At 34.8% G+C, this 20,873-nt stretch overlaps 1 pseudogene; it reads left to right on the plus strand.

Moving 5' to 3' along the window:
* Positions 1-117: 117 nt before the first annotated feature.
* LOC107934885 (lariat debranching enzyme-like) lies at positions 118-15,445 on the plus strand (annotated as a pseudogene).
* The last annotated feature ends 5,428 nt before the right edge of the window (positions 15,446-20,873 follow it).

Raw genomic sequence — 20,873 nt, forward strand, 5'->3', positions numbered from 1 at the left:
AAACAGGCCCTAAGCAAAACAAAAGCATGGAAAAACAGGCCTAATTAATTTATTTTTGTAAAATTATTTGAAACAAAGAGTAATACGATTCAAATAAAAGCTTTTACTCTTGGGGTGGCCCATCCTCAGGAATCAAAGTGTTTGACTTAGAATTTCCAAAATCCAGTGAAGCGTATCGGCAACCTGTACCCTTTCCGCTTCGTTTTGGGCGACTAGCATCAGCATAGTGTAAGAATGGAGTCGGGGGCGAAGGAGGACGGGAAATGTGTGAACTTTAGGTATTATGGGGGATGGGCAACACCTAATATATACTTCTTGGGGTTTGCTGGGTTTGTGAAGTTTGGCAATATCCGTATCGGTGGACTTTCCGGAATTTACAATGCGCATAATTATTGTTTAGGTTGGGTTTGAAGTTCTTTTACTTGTCTATTTTGTGTTTATTCTAGAGTTCTTTTAATGGTAATTGTTTATTTACTGCAAGTGAGTGTAAAATATGTTATATTGATTCTTATTTAGGGTGGAGAGTTGAAGCTTTGAAACTGAAATGAATTAGCTTTTTCCTTGAGCAGGAGACCATGAAAGGTCACCTTATAATGAGAATACTATCAGGTCTGTGTATCATGTTCGGGAGTATGATGCTTACAAGCTCATGCACCTAGAGGAACTGATTGATATTTTCCTTTCACACAATTGGCCGTTCGGCATTGCTGATTATGCGAACTGCAACAACTTGTTCGCTACAAAAAAACATTTCAAAGATGAGGTAATTATATTTGATTGGTGGAAATAAGTGTAAGAATGAAAATCTTCATATCAAGCGTATTCAGCTTTCTTGTTGACCATTCCTGGTTGCTTGTTGGTTGAAACATATTTCCTAGATCCAGCAAGGAACTCTTGGATGCAAGCCTGCTGCTCAGCTGCTCGAAAAACTCAAACCATCCTACTGTTTTTCAGCTCAGTTGCACTGCAAATTCACCGCTGTTGTTGAACATGAAGAGGGTGGTCGAGTGACAAAATTTCTTACACTCGATAATTGTCTTCCAGGGCACAAGTTCTTGCAGGTATCTATCATAAGTTCTGACCATTTCATTTATGTTCTTTCTTTTGGTCTTTGCTGAAAGCTAATTAATGAATTCTGGCTTTCTCTGATCTTTTAGACTATCGTTGATATTTAATCTGATCCAGGACCTTATGAGGTTCAATACCATGAAGATTGGCTGGCAATAAGACAGAAATTGAACCGTCGTTCCTTTGACCTTCCGACGTGGAGACTTTGGGTGTGTGTATATATGACTTTTTTGTTTTGACCATGCCACTCATCTCGCTCTCTCTCTCTCTCTCTCTTGGGTGGGGTGGGCTAACATTTTATTTGAAAATGTGCAATTTTCTATTTTTGCAAGTACTATTACTCTACAAGAACTAGTGAGCCGACAACTGCTGTTCTAATATGTAGGAGAACACAGCTTGACATGCAAGATTGTCGTCAATGGGTTAAGAGCAGGATGGAAGACAGAGGAGCCAAACCTTGTGAATTTTCTCAAACAGCTACACCTCACAAACCCTCTGATTCAGTTTCAAACGCTACTTTTTCTGGTAAATAATATGGTGATAGTTTGATGCTTTTCCTTCTTTGAGGTGCTAAAAGTATCTCCATTAATGGTTCTATCTTTTGGATTTAAGAAACTCACCATATATGTTTGCATATTTATGCCACTTATCACTATCATGATTAGGCATCTCGATATTACTGTCACAGTCGTTACAAAACACTATCCTTCATTATTTTATCTTCTTTTAGCTCAATTAATTGTTGGTTAGCGAATGCATTCTTTTTTATTTAGATTTGCTACTAGAATAATTGATATAGGTATTCAATTAATTGTTGGTGATGGTCCTCTGACTCTTTTTTTCACTCCAAACTATCAAACTGGATGAATTCTAATGTTTGTTAGTCAGTTGTTTCAACTCAGTTTTGCCCTTTGATTTTTATTTGATCAATAGGGACTATGCCTAACAAGAAATCCGGAGGAACCTTCACATATTGTATCCATGTTCGACTACTTATTGTCTAAAACTATTGCTACAAAATTTTCTTCCAGCTTCAGAGTGAACTCTATTTATCAACCAATAAAACCTGCTTGTATTGTCTATGTTTCGCCGACTCTTTCATTTTTCTTTTCTTGAAGTACTTGGGTTTGACACTTGTGTTTGACATATCACTGGACATTGTTTGGGGATATTAGCCGAGCCTTCAAATATATGGAAAAGCATACGCAAAATTAAACATATCAGTGTTGCTTACATACCCTTATTTGACACTCACACCCGTGTAGTGTATTGCAATTGAAAAAAAGAAGCGTTACAAAGGAGAAAAAGAAGAGGAACCCATATTATTAATTTTCCTTTTATGTGCAAAGATCATTGTTGGTATGTTTGGTTTATTTTTCTTTGTTCAGCATTTCTAGTATTTCTGTTCTGGGTTTTATTGATTATTTTCTATCATCCTCTAGACTGCCAAAAGCGGAGGTGGAAGTTTGCCAACGCATATTGAAAAGTTTTATGAGGTTAGATGCTAATATGTTTTTAGTTTTCAAATGAAAAGGTTACTAGTCAATTTATCTCTTATTTTATGATGGCTCTTACGTGCAGGCAATTGGTCTGGAAGTGCAGAATGGATATGGTTTAACAGAAACAACACCTTGCATTGCTGGTCGACAACCTCATTATAATGTAAGACAGCTGTAGGTCTTTCTATTATAATATTCAACTGAAACTATTCTCTTTCTTCCATGCTACCCCTGATAGAACATGTGATTTCTCCTAAGCAATGTGAATAAATTCTTAAAAAGAGAACTGATAGTTGTATATCGGTAAATTCCCCTAATGTTACTGTAATTATAACTTTATAATCTTACACTTTTTTTTCCCTTTAAATTTGTGTAATTTCTTAAGTGTTTGACATGAGAAAATATGAAAACTTGATGAACACTCCATCAGCCAGGCACAAAAGCGGATGCAAATACAAGAAGTCAAAATGCCTAAAATAGTATTGCGAGTGCTATTGGGTATGTTTTAACTTGGTAGCTCCATGTTACTTATGTTGCTCCCAATTTCCTTTTTTATTTTTAAGAACTTGTATTCAAGATCCATGTGTAATATACACCTGGATATAGATATGTTATATACTCAAGTTTGTGTTTAATATATGGTTGTCATCTTATTTCCTTTTTGGATGAAAAGTCAACTTGTTAACATGATATAGTGTATGAACTTAATTACCTCTAATCAATCCGACTGCACAAACATTCTTCATTTATTTTTAGGCTAAGGATGCCACTGTGAGGATTGTGACAATTCTTTTGGCAATAAGTCGGGTAATTTCTAAACTTGAAAATGATTTAACATATCTATAATGGACACATTTCTGGATCGTAGGGGTGAAACCAGAATTTTTTTTGGGATCGAGACTAAGTTACACATTTTTGTATGAGCTAAAATATATTAGTTTATAACTTTATATTTTTTAGAATGATTAAATCAAAATTTCATTATTTTGAGGGTCAAACTATAATTTCACCATGAATTAACTTGTAATTTTATAGATTTTGGGATCTATAACCCTGCCTCCCCTCCCTTCCCCATGCTGAATCTGATGCTCCCACCCGATCATTTGTAACATGGACCACTAAATACTTATTTGTCCTGATTTGAATGATGAATGCTGGCCCTAGCTGTGATGCTTACATGCAAGTATTATATACCCAATTATTAGTGACTAACTAACTTCACCATGCTGGAGCTACAGAATCAATGTTCCAGAGAGTGGAAAAACAGCAGAATCAGTCTCATGAGATGCTAAATACAGCTCAAGTTATGTCTGACAGCACCTTGGCCGGGACTGCTAATTTGTTTTCATCAATGTGGGAAAAACTCGTCTGACATCCTCCTTCAAGATTACATGATACGAGGGACTGTCAAAATGTCTCACTGGCTGAATCAGAAAAAGGAACTAGCCTTCATTGCTACTCCTCTGCCTTGAGTCCTAAGCAACCATGTCGGAGTAAGGAGATTGATAATATCTGTGAGATCATGGTAGATGGTTTTCCTGACTACCACATGGAAACCTCCAACCCCATCGACACGGTGAAATCTGGCTCGGGTTTGGGGCTCTATAATGGTGAATGACTCTGATTTTTTTCTTTTGTACAATTTGTTATGGTAATAAAATTGTGTGTTATGCCTAATAAAATTGATGAATGGATATCCCTCCAATTATGTTATCTCCATATTTTGCCTGAATTTTATGAATTTATGATTTTATTTACATTACCAGAGGCTCTAATGCATATGACCTTTGTGTTTGTGTTTATTTTGTTGTTGCAAGTACCATCCGTTTTCTTTTAATTATTTTGCTTTTATACGTCTCACGTTTGCACTTTAATTTTGACTTAGGCTCATTTTTCTATAGGGGCATTTTAGTACGGTTTAGTTTCATTTGTTATAAGAGAGGGATTTAAGCTCATTATTAGTGAGTGCTCTTGTAGGATAAAGCATTTCGCATCTCTATATTTTTGGGATCTTTGCTTATTTAGCAATTTAAATCTAATTTGCCTAAGCCCTGATCTGATTTCTAAACTGGACAGTTTTGAGGGTTCATAAAACTTAATTGAGTTATTGCTTTTGCATTTTAGTATTGCAAGAACTTTGCTGAAAGAGTGCTGTAGCAGGAAGGTAGTTCGGTCACATTTGAAAGGTTCATGTTGTCCTAATTTTTAATGATGCTTGAAGATGATTTTTGCTTGCGGTATTCTGCTTTGTTTTGCTTTCTTTTCAATTTGCTCACACTGGAACAATTGGTCTATTTGTGGTCTATGTTGTTGGGGTTTGAATATTTGTCGTAATACGATCAATTAGAGACTTTTGTTTTCCATCTGTGTGCCATAGGTGGTACGTGACAATCTTAAAACAGTGTAGGCAATTGCTTTAGAGTATGTGGGATACTACCGTCAGATGTGGACACTTTGGAGCCTAATCTCATTGAAGGGAAAGTTTTGAGTTCGCTATCTGATTCGCAAAGAGAAAAAGTTGTTGACCAAATATTTGTATGCTTTGCTTCTCCATTCATTTTCTGAACTTTTTTGCAGCTTAAAAACAATAACAGAATATTTAAATTAATTATGTTATTATGCATAGACAATGTGCTGATTATTGCCCAATGATAAACTTTTGCTTGTGCAAGCATCAATAAAGAGGGGAATGTGCTCCATGTAATTAGTTATTTGATTTGTTGAAGCTATTTGTTAATTTAGATGATTTGATTATGCACTTCCTCAATTTACATGTACCCTTGATCATCTCTTTCAAAATGCCCTTTTGAATGCATTCAGATCTTGCATATGCAGTTTGATTTGTTTAGCCTCTGTTACTGAGATTGTCCATTTAAAATTATTTGATGATAAACTTCACTTTACTTGTGGTGGCCATATTTTCAGCACTATTGAATTTAGTCTTTTGGTCTCTGTCTGGATCTTTAGGCACTAGATTTGAAGCCAAACTATGCACGTGCTTGGGCAAAACATGGGTATCAGTTACGCCAACCAGGTTTGTTATATCTTGCACTGTCCTCTCATTGTCTTGAATTTCATGAAAAGGGAGCTCCAATTACTCTACCCCTCTAAATATTTTATTTTACCGATGAAAATAAAAGAAAAATATTATAATATTGTTATGTTATAAAACAAAAAGCCAAAGTTTCTCTCCGTTAAATCAAGATCCATTGTCATTAGCTTCTTTCTCTCTCTTGAAAAAGGAAAAGAAAAGGTTTGAATTCATGAATCAGCGGTAGCTTCTTCCGAACGAGTGAGTCGAGGTAGTGCTAGTCTTTCTTTTAAGGTATAAATTTTGATTCTTTAGAAAAATCTTGTTTTTTCTTCATCTCTTTTTATTCTGTTTGGTTTCTGATCGAGGGAAATTTGTATCAAACTTGACATTAGTCCTTGATCTTTTTAAATAATTCCTGATTCACCTGTGAGTTGGCAAATTCTGTTCATCCTGCATTTTCCTGGAAGCCAAACAGGAGGCTTAAATGTTTTTAATTTCGAAAATTTTGTTCCCTTAGGGAAATATTGAAAAAATACATGTCTTTCAGTTGATCCCTTTATTCTCTCCAATTTCCCCTTAATTTTTTTCTAACGTCTTTTTTCCTTTACTGGCTGTTAAATTTCTTTCTTATTCTGTTCCGGCATTATCTCTGTCATATTCCGACTCGGAATAAGCCATTATCCGGATATCCTGCCTTTTCTTATTCCGGTTCTGAATTTTTGGCTTCCGGTTTATGGGTTTTAGTGGCCGGTTCAGCTATTTTTTCTTGTCTGAACCGGCCAACCTGTCATACTTATTCGTGCCAGGGATATCCCATTCCAGGGATATCCCATTCCAGGGATATCCCGGTTCGTTGTTATCCCTTGTTGGTATATCCCGGCGTGGGTATATCCCATTCTAGGAATATCCCGATTCCCCACTTTTTTTTCCTATGTCTCTTTACCTTCATTGTCTTTAATTTCTCAAAAAAAAAAAAAAGTAATTTAAAGAAGGTATTAATTACCATAAATGTTACCGTTGTCACATGGGGATTTAGAAAATTAAGTTTTCTCTCTTCCATTCATAGCTTCCTCATTTCTTTACCTATTCGAAATTTGAATCCTCAAATCTATCTCTTCTATCCATAGCACCCCATTTATTCGCCGACTCCCTCTCTCTCTCTCTCTCTCTCTCTTGAATTTCTTCCTCTCATTTTTTTTTCTAGTTTTGGGTCACGGAATGCCAAAAAAGAAAAAACACAGAAAGACGCTACACTAGGTTTTCTCTGCCGTTTTTGGTTTTTGTGATTTTTTGAAATTCTCTGCTTCGTCGGTGACTGATTTCAGGTATGAATCATCACTTGTTCTTTGTCTTTGTCTTTGCCATTTCATTTTTGTTTTAGTTTCAGATCTATTCTTTATTACTTGTATTTCAGTTGGTTTTTTTATGATTTTTTGTTTTCTTCTGTATAAATCCTTTGTCTTTGCCTGTTCATCTTTATTTTTTCGTTTCAGATATATTTATTTATCACTCCAAGAAAAGCTAAAGGGAAAGTAGGAGGGTTTTGAGGATAGTGAAAAATGGTTGGTACTGCTTCATCGGAGATTGATTTCAGGTATGAATAAATACTACCCGAAATCAGTCTTTTTCTTTCATCTCTGTTTTTAGTTTCAGATATATACTTCTTTTTACTAATATTCTCATTGGGTATGTGTCAGGGTTTTCTGTTTTCAGATTCAAAGAATCAAAAAGCGCCACAAATTTACTTGGCACCAGCGCTTCTCGGTACTTTTCTTTTTGAATTTCTCTTCCGCAGTACTAGTTTTGTTTGCTTATTGATTTCTGGGTTTTAATGCTGTTAGATTCTGGATTTCCCTCCTTTATATAATTGTATTTTTTTTATGGTTTATGTGATGGAGAAGCTATATTAGTATTGGATTGTAGTTTAGATATTCCTGCCAGTTTAAACAGCATGGCTCTTTCATTTCTCCATCATAGTAAAATAGTGAGCTTGGTTTGTAAATTAGCCTCTTTTTTTTTTTTTTTTTTGCGTCGTTGCTATTGCTGTAAGAAAAACATTTTATAATTCTGAAGCCTATTTTTGGAAGAAAGGGTATGCATGGTTTTTTGTTTTAAATCAAGAACTTATGTTTGGAAGTACTTTACGTTTGAACTGTTAGCAATTTCTACTCAAATATGATGATTTTGCCACTTCCTTTTTATAATATATTTTTTTTTTCTCTTTTTAGGAGGTCGGCCATTCATATTAACCCAAGGTATCTCTCTCTACAATCTGAAGTGAATTTTCTACAATCTCTCTCTACAATTTCTGCTGTCGGCAAGTGTTATCCCAGCAGTAAGTTTCCTATATTTCTTTTGCCGGACAACTGATTTAGGCAACCCAAATAAGCTCGCTTGAAATGTCAAGCTGATAATCACCTGCATCTATGACCTCCATGCTCTGCACGTTTGCAACAGGAATTTAGCAATATTTTTGTATGTCTCTTGAAATTTTCTTCAATCTTATTTTCACGTTTGAGTCACCCGTTCATTTCTTTCAGTGGTATGTTTTCAGTGCTTTATTCGATATGTAGGTTTCTCTACCAATGCATCATGTGCAAATTTGAAAGGACATGCTAATGTGTTTTTACCAGGGAACTATATCTAACTCCTTGTGCTATTGCAGATGGATATACCTTCCAAATTGGCTTTATCTTTCCTTTTCTTTCTGCTACTATCTTGTGCTTTGAGTAGTCTTTACATGCATGTCACCTTTTAGCCTGCTTTTCTTGCATAACACAATTAATGAGCTAAACATACAGGAACAAGCTCAGTTAACATCTGTAGATCAAATGAGAGGGGAAATATAGAAAGTTTGGCTGCAATTCAGCAGACTAGGATGCTTGCACATACACTCTCTCAAAACAGTGATCCTAAGTTTCGGGTTATTTAAAACTGGTTGGCTAAATACTTGCAATGTGTCAAGATAGCTCTTAATGATATCATCGTTACTATGCATGAGTTAATATATGCACTTATGTGCTGTATGTTTTGGGGCATGCATAATTCAAAATTTCTTCAATTTGTATCCAAGATGAGTCGTGGTGAACTTGTCATTGATTATAATCAGGTCAAACCAGCATCAGAGAACTGGGCAACAGAATATCAGCAACAGTACAATGGAGGTGCTTCTTGGGCTGATGAATTTGCTCGTGATGAGGCAAGTAGAGATCTTGTGGAAGGTAAAGAAGCTTATAGATTAATATGTCCTGATAATCAATCATAAATTCCTTTTAGCAGTTTCCTCCTCCTTTTCTTCTGCCTTGCCGACGTAGACTAAAATGGAACTAACATCACTGACCTTGGGTAGTAATCTCATTCACCAACCCTAGGTGGTTGAAACTAGTTTTGATGATTGGAGAATGTCCCAAATGATAATGATGGTTTGGTTAGTGCTATTTGCTATATATATCTACTATAATTTAGCAAATAAAGTGTGAATGACTAATGATTCTGTATTATTACATCTTCAGTTGAACTTTTAAATCAACTAAACCTGTAAATCTTATATGAGATTATCTATATTTGTTATTTATAAAATATGCTACTCACTGTTTTGGTGGTTCTTAGTATTTCTATGGGCCAAACCAATGGGTCATGGAGTTTGCTGCTAAATTGAGCAGTGAGAGCTTATTGATTATAATAAGTTAGAAGATAAACTGTCACTGATGATTCTTGTAATTGTATATCTCTGTTTGGTATTAAACCAGCTAAAAACATTGTAATTTGTATAAAAGTTCTTATTATACAGAATCTGCTACTCTGGTTGGTGGTTCTTTGATTTTCTTCAGCCTGATCAATGGGCTGAGGAGTTTGCTACTGTATGAGAACAACTAGGGTGTTTTGATTTGTTTATTCAGGATACAAAGTGCAACTAATGATTCTGCATGTTATGTATTATTTTGAGACTCTTAAACCGTGCGAAGCTCTTATTCTTATTTGAAATATTCTAATTTTCTTCGTTTCATTAAATGTTCTTGACTTGATGGTTAATAGGTTTTCCGTGGACCTGACCATTGGGCCAATGAATTTGGTGCTTGAAAGTTTGCAACAAGAGTCTGTCGATGATCAATGGGTCAATGAATTCTCAAAGTTGCATGTTGATGACTGGGCAGAAGAATTTGATCGTCAAGTTGGTGTGGGGGCTTTGGGAGATAGTTCATCTGATAACTGGGCAAATTCATATGATGAGTAAGTGTGGTAGCCTTGAAGAAGTTCACTTTATAACCTCTCTTAATTCTACATGAATGTTTTGGTTGTGAAAACTTGTAGGTTCCTCAGCGGTCGGACCCTTCAAGGGGTGTCTATGTATTTTCTGATATGAATCCATATGTTGGTCATCAAAATCCTTTAAAAGAAGGTGAAGAGCTATTCAGGAAAGGACTTTTGAGTGAAGCAGTGCTTTCCCTAGAGGCTGAAGTTATCAAAAGTCTTGAGAATGCTGAAGGTTGGAGATTGCTAGGAATAACCCATGCTGAAAATGATGATGACCAGCAGGTAATCCACTTTGCTCTAGTTTGTCAGAGTTGGATAGTTCATGTGTATTCATACACCAAAAGACATTGTTTTTGTGTTCTTTAATACTACAAGAATTTCTATTAAGAGATGTGACTGCTTGTCTAGTTCAGCCATCTGTTCAGCATCTTTGGTTATGATTCTTTGCCTGGCAAGGTTGACCATTTACCTTTCTATTCCACCTAAATCTAAATCATTTTTAATCTTGTCTAATGCCCTGTGAATACCATCATATTTTAGGAAACAGAACAACCTATTGGTTAAGCAAGCAAGAAAACCTTTTGAACACAAAGAATCTATTTTCTTGTATGGCTACATTTTGTGTTTTATTTGCTGGCTTGATATAGCCATGTTGGTTTACCATGCAATGTAATGTTTCACATTTGAATGGATAATGTTCCATCTTAAACTATGTCTATATCAAGCCTATGAAGTGTAATGTTTCACATTTATTGCAAATTGTTTTGGATGATTAATGTGTCTGCTTGTCATTATCTTGTGACTTACATGGATTATGCTGGACCTTTTTATACTTATGTTATTCTTGATTAATGCATCTGCAGTTTTATGTGGTTTTTACTGGGGTCCATATATTTGACTTTGTAGAAAAAATGTAATTCACTGATTAGATATCTCTGTACTGGCTATTGCAGCAATGATGCGTGCTCAGGAGGCCGATCCTACCAATCTGGAAGTACTTCTTGCTCTTGGTGTGAATCATACAAATGGTTAGTGAATGCTTATCCCTTTAATCAAGATGAGGTTAAAATTGTGGAGTGTCAAACATATAATACTGTTTGAAAAGTTCAGAATTGGAACAGACTCCTGCTTTAAAGTATCTGTATGGATGGTTACGTCATCACCCAAAGTGTTACTTGCTCCATCTTTGTAGCCTTAGGCTGCTAAAAAGATTCTCCAAATAACATGTTGCACCTAGGTGGACCTTAGAAGACAAACTAGCTCTTCTATTAAGCTCCATGTAATTAGTTATTTGATTTGTTGAAGCTATTTGTTAATTTACATATACCCTTGATCATCTCTTTCAAAATGCCTGTTCTAATGCATTCAGATCTTGCATATGCAGTTTGATTTGTTTAGCCTCTGTTATTGAGATTGTCCATTTAAAATTATTTGATGATAAACTTCCCTTTGCCTGTGGTGGCCATATTTTCAGCACTATTGAATTTAGTCTTTTGGTCTATGTCTGGATCTTTAGGCACTAGCTTTGAAGCCAAACTATGTGCGTGCTTGGGCAAACATGGGTATCAGTTACGCCAACCAGGTTTGTTATATCCTTCACTGTTCTCTCATTGTCTTGACATTCATGAAAAGGGAACTGCATTTCTTTCTTTATGTCTTCATTTCCTTTTGCATATTTCTGAGATGGTCAGTCCTTCTAAATCAAAATTTATGGGTATGTGATCAGAAATTAAATCACCTTGTTTTCAATATATAGGTCTCAACATATTTTGGAAAAATAATTCGTTCGAAATAACACTAATCTCGATGGAAAGATGAAAGCTTAATTGATTGGTCAGTAATAGATTTTTATGGTCTAAAATGAAACCCATATTGGTATATCCCGGCCTGGGTATATCCCATTCTCGGAATATCCCGATTCCCCACTTTTTTTCCTAAGTCTCTTTACATTCTTTGTCTTTAATTCCTCAAAAAAAAAAAAGTAATTTAAAGAAGGTATTAATTACCATAAATGTTACCGTTCTCACTTAAGATAATGCTTTAAACTTTTTCACCTGTCTTTCTTTCTAATGTGACAGTCCAGATAGCCTACTGGTCTCGTGGATAAAAAACTGCTTCCTGGGATATGTAGTACTCCTCCTGTCCATAAATAACTGTTTTTAGTTAGTATCTTTCTTGCCCTGTGTATACATTCATGGATTCCTTTCTATCTCTTTTGCGGGTGCAAAATCTATAATAAATAGAAGTTGAAACCGCTTATGGTATTGGAATTTTTGAAAACATTGTCTCATTTCGTCTCATTCATCTCCATTTTTTTAATTTAACAGATAGTTTCTTTCGGTATCTGTTCTCCTGTCTTTCCATCCTTCCATGGCTCTTTTATTGTTAATACTGCCGTCGCCCTTTTCATTCTTGTTTTAGTTTCAGATATATGCTTCTTTTTACTTCTATTTTCAGTGTGTTTTTGTCATGGTTTTTTGTTTTCACCTTTAGAGGATAAAGTCATTAAGAAAAAAACCTAAGGTTTTAAGTTTTTCTCAAACCCTACCACAGTATTGTGTCCAATTCAAAACGATGAAGATAGCAGTGGAAGGGTGCATGCATGGAGATCTCGACAAGGTCTACGACACCATTAAATACATCGAAAACACTCGCAACATCAAAATTGACCTCCTCCTTTGTTATGGTGATTTCCAGGTTCTTTCTCTCACACTCTCACTTTCTCCAATTTGTTGTTTTTATACGAAATTTTGTCACTTTCCAAATACCCATTTTTTATATGAACTTAATTTTTTTTTTTCTTTTGAAACTTAGGCAGTCAGGAATGGAAAAGATATGGATAGCCTTAATGTGGCCCCAAAATATAGGGAGATGAAGTCATTCTGGAAATACTGTTCGGGTCAGGAGGTTGCCCCAGTTCCCACGATTTTTATCGGTGGAAATAATGAAGCTTCCAATTATTTATGGGAATTGTAAGTCACCCCCTTTTCTTCATATGTTCTAGCTTGGGGATTCTGATTCTTTTATGAAAAGGCCTTGAATTTTACCTTCTGCTATTGAAATGTGTAAACTTTGGGTATTATGGGGGATGGGCAGCACCTAATATATACTTGTTGGGGTATGCTGTGGTTGTGAAGTTTGGCAATATCCGTATCGATGGACTTTCCGGAATTTACAATGTGCGTAACTATTGTTTAGGTTGGGTATGAAGTTCTTTTACTTGTCTATTCTATGTTTATTCTGGAGTACTTTTAATGGTGATTGTATATTTACTGCAAGCGAGTGTCAGATATGTTATATTGATTCTTATTTAGGGTGGAGAGTCGAAGCTTTGAAACTGAAATGAATTAGCTTTTCCTTGAGCAGGCCACCTTATAATGACAATACTATCAGGTCTGTGTATCATGTTCGGGAGTACGATGTTCACAAGCTCATGCACCTAGAGAAACTGATTGATATTTTCCTTTCACACGATTGGCCGCTCAGCATCACTGATTATGGGAACTGGCAACAACTTGTTTGCTGCAAAAAAACATTTCAAAGGTGAGGTAATTATATTCAATTGGTGGAAATGGACATGTGATAGAATGAAAATGTTCATATCAAGCGTCTTCAGTTTTCTTGTTGACCATTCCTGGTTGCTTGTTGGTTGACACATATTTCCTAGATCCAGCAAGGAACTCTTGGAAGCAAACCTGCAGCTCAGCTGCTCAAAAAACTCAGACCATCGTATTGGTTTTCAGCTTACTTGCACTGCAAATTCACCGCTCTTGTTGAACATGAAGAGGGTGGTCGAGTGACAAAATTTCTTGCACTCGATAAATGCCTTCCAGGGCGCAAGTTCTTGCAGGTATCTGTCATATGTTCTGACCATTTCATTTAGGTTCTTTCTTTTGGTCTTTGCTGGAAGCTAATAAATGAATTCTGGCTTTCTCTGATCTTTTAGGTTGTTGATATTGATCTGATCTAGGACTTATGAGGTTCAGTATGATGAAGAATGGCTGGCAATAACACGGAAATTGAACTGTGTCTTTCCTTTGACCTTCCGACGTGGAGACGTTGGGTGTGTGTATATATGACATTTTTGTTTTGACCATGCCACTCATCTCACTCTCTCTCTCTCTTGGGTGGGGTGGACTAATGTTTTATTTGAAAATGTGCAATTTTCTATTTTTGCAAGTACTATTACTCTACAAGAACTTGTGAGCTGACAACTGCTGTTCTAATAGGTAGGAGAACAAAGCTCGACATGCAAGATTGTCGTCAATGGGTTAAGAGCAGGATGGAAGACAGAGGAGCCAAACCTTGTGAATTTTCTCAAACAGCTCCACCTCACAAGCCCTTTGATTCTTACTTTTTCTGGTAAATAATAGGTGATATTTTGATGCTTTTCCTTCTTTGAGGTGCTAATAGTATCTCCATTAATGGTTCTATCTTTTGGATTTAAGAAACTTACCATATATGTTTGCATATTTATACCATAGGCATCTCAATATTACTGTCACAGTGGTTATGAAACACTATCCTTCATTTTTTATCTTCTTTTAGCTCAATTGTTGTTAGTGAATGTGTTCTTTTTTATTTAGATTTGCAACTAGAATACTCATGTCTTTTGCAATTTTTTTTTGGTCGATTTCTTTTTTAATTACTAAAATTTTCTCACCTTTTGTAGGTTCTCCCCGTAACCCTCAGATTGTATCTTTTTTGGAATTACTAGATCTTCCTTATGTTCTTGATAATGCATCGGACTCCAGGGATACTCCTTCATTGCCTCAAAAGGGTAAAGAGTTTTCTATTTACCTTGTCCCACTCAGTTTTGATGCCTTGTCCCTTTATACGGTACTTAGCAGCTTTTTGTTAATCTTCATTGTGATGCAGTCAAACCTAGAGTATACATGAATCTAGGAATACCTTTTGCTTCTCGTGTTTAATATGGTGCTGATGCTCTCCAATATAGTTTAATGGGATAGATAATTGATCATTTGCTTTCAACCAAGGTAGAACATTGAATGCGCCTAATGTTTTGAGCTTTGTGCATATCATACGTAATGCTATAACTTTGCCTCGTCCACGTTGATTGAACTAAATCCATTAAATTTCTTAAGGTGACATCGTTTTTCCTGTTGGTTCATTAGATGATTACAGCGAAGACATTCCCAATGAAGATTAGGATGATCTAGAAGATGATGCAGAACGGAATAATGAAAACCGGTCCTCATGAATGTGAATAATATTTTCTATCAACCAAGAGGTTTTTTAGTGAAAAAGATTGATGGCAATATCTTGCTATACTATGAGGCTTTACTTGTTTGTGAAGTTGGCTACTTGGTTTAATGGCCCACACTTTTCCAACTTTCATCAGTACGAGGAGAGCACCTATACAAGTTTCATCAGTAGAGGAGAGCACCTATACAAGTTTCTTTCTTTCTTTCTATCTAAAATAATGTATAAACATCAAATATTATATCAATAGCTATTATCACAGTCATTCATTATATGAGCTTGAATTTGGAATCTCAAATTTTTTGGGGCTTTTCTAATTGAATTGATGTTATTAATATGGATAAATGACAATAGCATGGAGTTTGTATCTTCCTTCTTGTAAATTTAGTAATTTGTTGTATTCCGACATCCAGGAACATCCAAGGCATGGCACCCTTAATCAGGCATGAACTTTGTTCTTTTTCAATAAGCAATTTTCAGACATGGCCATTGGTTACAATCCATTAGCACATTTATAAGATTATTAAATTGTTTAAAGGGATACTAGAAGGGTGAACTAGAAAAATTGTAAAGGAAAATTTCGCATTTTATTCTTAGTTTTATAGAACTTAAAAGAACCTTTATTTTAAGAAATTGTGATTTATAAATTGGAATGTAAATTTTGATATCTAAGAAACTAAGACTAGGATCAATGGTGTAGTTATGGTGGAGGAAGGTGATGTTAAAGCCTCTTAGAAGGCTGTGGAAGAAGATGATGAATCCAAAAGGCTGTTATATTGTTTTTGGGGTTCAATCAATTGGCTTAGGATGCTTGCAATGGAAATACATTAGAGTTTTGTATTTGAGGTGGTATCAATTTATGGAATAAGTCAAGGATTAGGTGGGGCTCTTGTTAGAGTTGGCACTGAAATATTAAATGAACGATGTTCAGAAGGTACAGCCTTCTGAGTCACAGGTTTACTCTGTGATTATTTATATTCCTTAGATTGTGAATTTTATTTGGGGGCTTTTCATTGATATTGTGTTCATTAGAGGTTATAGAAGACACGTCACTATTTCATTATATCTAAAATTTTTTACGTTTTTTGCCTCTTCCTTTACTTATATTTTATAGTTTCCCTCAATCCATAAATACAATCTCATTGATATGCTCGTTTCGTCTATGGTAGTATAAGTTGCCATACTTCCATTATTTTTTTGAGTAAATCAGGCTGATATATTAAATAAAATAAAATTAATAGAACTGAAATATCTAGAATTCCGGACCTAATATAGACTTACAGAGTTTAATTATGCCTGCATATATGGGCTATTTATGAAGTCTGATCTAATTTAATACGTAAATAACTCTAATCATCAATCAAATAATATATTTCAATTTAAAATTTATAAATAGTAAATTTATATTAAAAATTATTTATAAATTGCTAGAAAAGTTTAAAATAGTTATATTAAAAATATATGGGTAATAAAAAAATTAACATTTCTTAGTTTGAAATGTCCAAGAACCACTTCAAATTTTAAGTTTCTCTTTATTAGTCACCATATTTAACATCATTAAACTACCAGATTTTAATTATATTTTTTTAATTCTTTATATATTTGATATAATAAATAGTATTATTTTAAAAATAAATATATTTAGACATTGAGAATATAAAAGTGTATTAAATAAATATATTTATCCCAAATAGACACGCTATTCCCTTCACCGTATTGCACGGTAATGTTCTTATCCCACTATCTTTTCTTTTCAATTTTAGTGTTCTTATGCACTCTCCCATGGCTTAAATTCATTCTTTAATGCCCAAAAACTTGAGATGAATGGGGATTAGTTGCCAGAATCTTGCATCTATCTCGAGTTGCTCCCTTGAACCAACTGAACGGGGAACGGTATACCACTAGTGCTAAGCTTTAACCTGATACCCATATTTCTTTTATGGATATAATGCTTAAAGTTCAACTAAGACCACATAACTTCATTTCTAGTGAAATTGTTTAAGCAATTGTGCCTTTGTATAAATTGTTAAAATTCTGTTAAATGTACGGGTTAAACAGGATTATATGCCAGTTTAACCTGAAACCCATATTTCATTTATGTCAAAGCAGTAGTAATTGTATTTTGGTTTTCTAATAATCTGGTTTGTTCGCAAGGTCGATTATTGTACAATGCATCACGGATTCCCCAAGCTTAAACATACCGATTCCTTTTCATCCATGATTGTCAAAATTATCCAACTTTATGATAGCTTAAACATACCGATTCCTTTTCATCCATTCAGCAAATCAACACATTAACACTCATACACATATTAACCATTTTCATCTCAATATAATACTCAAAATTAGCTACATATAACTATCTCAAAATACTCAACCATAACAAACAAATACTCAACATGATTCTTTGCCTGGCAAGGTTTACCATTTACCTTTCTATTCCACCTGAATCTAAATAATTTTGAAGCCTGTTTAATGCCCTGTGAATACTATCATATTTTAGGAAAGAGAACAACCTATTAATTTAGCAAGCAAGAAAACCTTTGAACACAAAGGATCTGTTTTCGTGTACTGCTGCATTTTGTGTTTGTATTTGCTGGCTTGATATAGCCACTTTGGTGTACCATGCAATGTTCTTTTCTTATATATAAAACTTTTACCGAAAAGGGATAGAAGGAGCTATTTTTCGTTTAAACATTGAAGTTTGCAATATAATTGATATCATGTTTATCTTAGTGGCCTGAGGCTTCAGTCAGAGTACCAGATCTAAGGCCGCAGTCTTTGCCTGGCTGCTAATGTTCTGGATCTAACCTATTATCATTTGTTGTCACATGAACTAGTAGTTCATTACATTTCACTTATCATCCGCTTCTATTTATTCTTGAACCATGTCAAAACATTTTTTGGCTTCATTAAAATTAATTTGAATGGATAAGGTTCCATCTTAAACTATGTCTATATCAAGCCTATGAAGTGTAATGTTTCACATTTATTGCAAATTGTTTTGGATGATTAATGTGTCTGCTTGTCATAATCTTGAGACTTACATGGATTATGCAAGACCTTTTTATACTTCTGTTATTCTTGATTAATGCATCTGTAGTTTTATGTGGTCTTTACTGGGGTCCATATATTTGACTTTGTAGACAAAATGTAATTCACTGATTAGATATCTCTGTACAAGCTATTGCAGCAATGATGTGTGCTCAGGAGGCCGATCCTACCAATCTGGAAGTACTTCTTGCTCTTGGTGTGAGTCATACAAATGGTTAGTGAAAGCTTATCGCTTTAATCAAGATGAGATTAAAATTTTGGAGTGTCAAACAAATAATACTGTTTGAAAGTTTAGAATTGGAGCAGACTGTTTCGTTAAAGTATCTCACCTAAAGTATGGTACTCTTGTGCCACCGGAGCTTGCTGATTCTGTGTATTATGCTGATGTAAGTACACTAGGGTATAATTCTTTGTTTTTTTGGTTGGTTTTTGTCTTTTGGAACAATGCCTTGATATTGCAATCTTGGTTTGAGTGTAAGCCGCTTCCTCTAATGTTACTGTGGGATAGTTTGCTTATGTTGTGAATGCTATGATTACAAGAGTGTCTTTTTTGCATATGGTTTCCATGACTGCAGTGATTATATTTTGGACTTAGAGTTTTACATACGGTGACAGGATATAATTTTCCTGTCGATTACTTGAAGCTTATCCCTAACATTACATTTTGGAAATGTTATTGTTATATTCTGGTGTTAATCGAAGTGTTTTCTGCCATACAGGTTGCTAGATTATTCAATGAAGTTGGTCAGATGTCTCCTGAGGATGCTGATGTACACATTGTCCTTGGTGTTCAATATAATTTGTCGGGAGAATATGATAAGGCCATTGCATCTTTCAAAACTGCTTTGAAACTTAAACCTAATGATTATTCTCTTTGGAACAAGCCTGGTGCAACATGCCTTATCAACAGGTAGCTTCTTCATGATTCCCCCTTGAATAGTGGTGTCCTATCTGTATACCATCTGATATGTTAATTTCATAATTACTTTTTTTTATAATTAAAAATTTACTTTCCCTATCCTAAAATTTTGGGGTTCTCTTTACTAAGTTGGAGCACCTGTAATGTGTGAAATTCAAAATATATGAGTACTAGGATTTTACTAAGAATCAATTTGTATGGTGTGTTGGTCACTATTTTGCATGTTAGGCCAGAATAAAAAAAATGAATTATGAAGGTGTTGACAATGTCGGCAAGGGTGCTGTAACTACCTGAACCATTTGAGGTGCAAGATGTAAAAAAAACACTTTTTTGAGTAAATTAAGGTGAATATGTAAATTTGTGCTTCTTGAGTCAAGGGGGCTTTTTCGCTTCTATACAAAAAAGTGTGCCTAGGATTTGGCTTGTGCTTAATCAATAGGTCAATCTTCTGTGTGCCAAACTCTTATGGGTTGCATCATCTTTTCCTCTATTTCTCTTCTTTCTTATCTTTTGATTGTAAAGTGATGCATTGGTGTGTTATACAGCTCTCTTATAGGGTTGAATTATTTACTTACTTAGGCTGCTAAAAAGATTCTCCAAATAACATGTTGCACCTAGTTGGACCTTAGAAAACAGACTAGCTCTTCTATTAAGCTCCATGTAATTAGTTATTTGATTTTTGAAGCTATTTGTTAATTTAGATGATTTGATTATGCACTTCCTCAATTTACATATACCATTGATCATCTTTTTCAAAATGCCGTTTTTAATGCATTCAGATCTTGCATATGCAGTTTGATTTGTTTAGCCTCTGTTACTGAGATTGTCCATTTAAAATTATTTGATGATAAACTTCCCTTTACCTGTGGTGGCCATATTTTCAGCTCTATTAAATTTAGTCTTTTGGTCTATGTCTGGATTTTTAGGCACTAGATTTGAAGCCAAACTATGTCTGTGCTTGGGCAAACATGGGTATCAGTTACGCCAACCAGGTTTGTTATATCTTGCACTGTTCTCTCATTGTCTTGACATTCATGAAAAGGGAACTACATTTCTCTACCACTCTAAATATTTTATTTTACAATCAAGATCCATTGTCATTAGCTTCTTTCTCTCTCTCGAAAAAGGAAAAGAAAAGGTTTGAATTCATGAATCAGCGGTAGCTTCTTCCGAATGAGTGAGTCAAGGTAGCGCTAGTGTTTCTTTCAAGGTATAAATTTTGATTCTTTAAAAAAAATCTTGTTTTTTCTTCATCTCTTTTTATTCTGTTTGGTTTCTGATCGAGGAAAATCGAGGGAAATTTGTATCAAACCTGACATTAGTCCTTGTTCTTTTTAAATAATTCCTGATTCACCTGTGAGTTGGCAAATTCTGTTTATCCTGCATTTTCCTGGAAGTCAAACAGGAGACTTAAATGTTTTTAATATCTTAAAGGGGGAATCAAAATAAAATACTAAGTGACCGTTAAAATGGCCCAAAACTGATTTATTAGCCGTTTATTAAATATCTCTTCAATCTATGCACATTTATTATCCGTTTCTTTCTCTCTTTCTGTCTCTTGGTCTCCCTCTTTTGTTTTCGTTTTCTTCCTCATTTATTCTGTTTTCATAATAAATCCTCAAATATATCGCTTCAATCCAAATCTCTTCCCATTTTTTTATCGGTTCTCTCTCTCGGTCACTTTTCAATTTCTTTCCTCTCATTATTTTAGCTTTGGGTAACAAAAGGCCAAAAAAAAAGCACACACCCTGCACCGTTTTTTGTGGTTTTTGAAATCCACTGCTTCATCGGGGACTGATTTTGAGGTATGAATCTTGAACCT

The sequence above is a fragment of the Gossypium hirsutum genome, chromosome A07, assembly GCF_007990345.1.
Source record: "Gossypium hirsutum isolate 1008001.06 chromosome A07, Gossypium_hirsutum_v2.1, whole genome shotgun sequence".
NCBI classification, from domain to species: domain Eukaryota; kingdom Viridiplantae; phylum Streptophyta; class Magnoliopsida; order Malvales; family Malvaceae; genus Gossypium; species Gossypium hirsutum.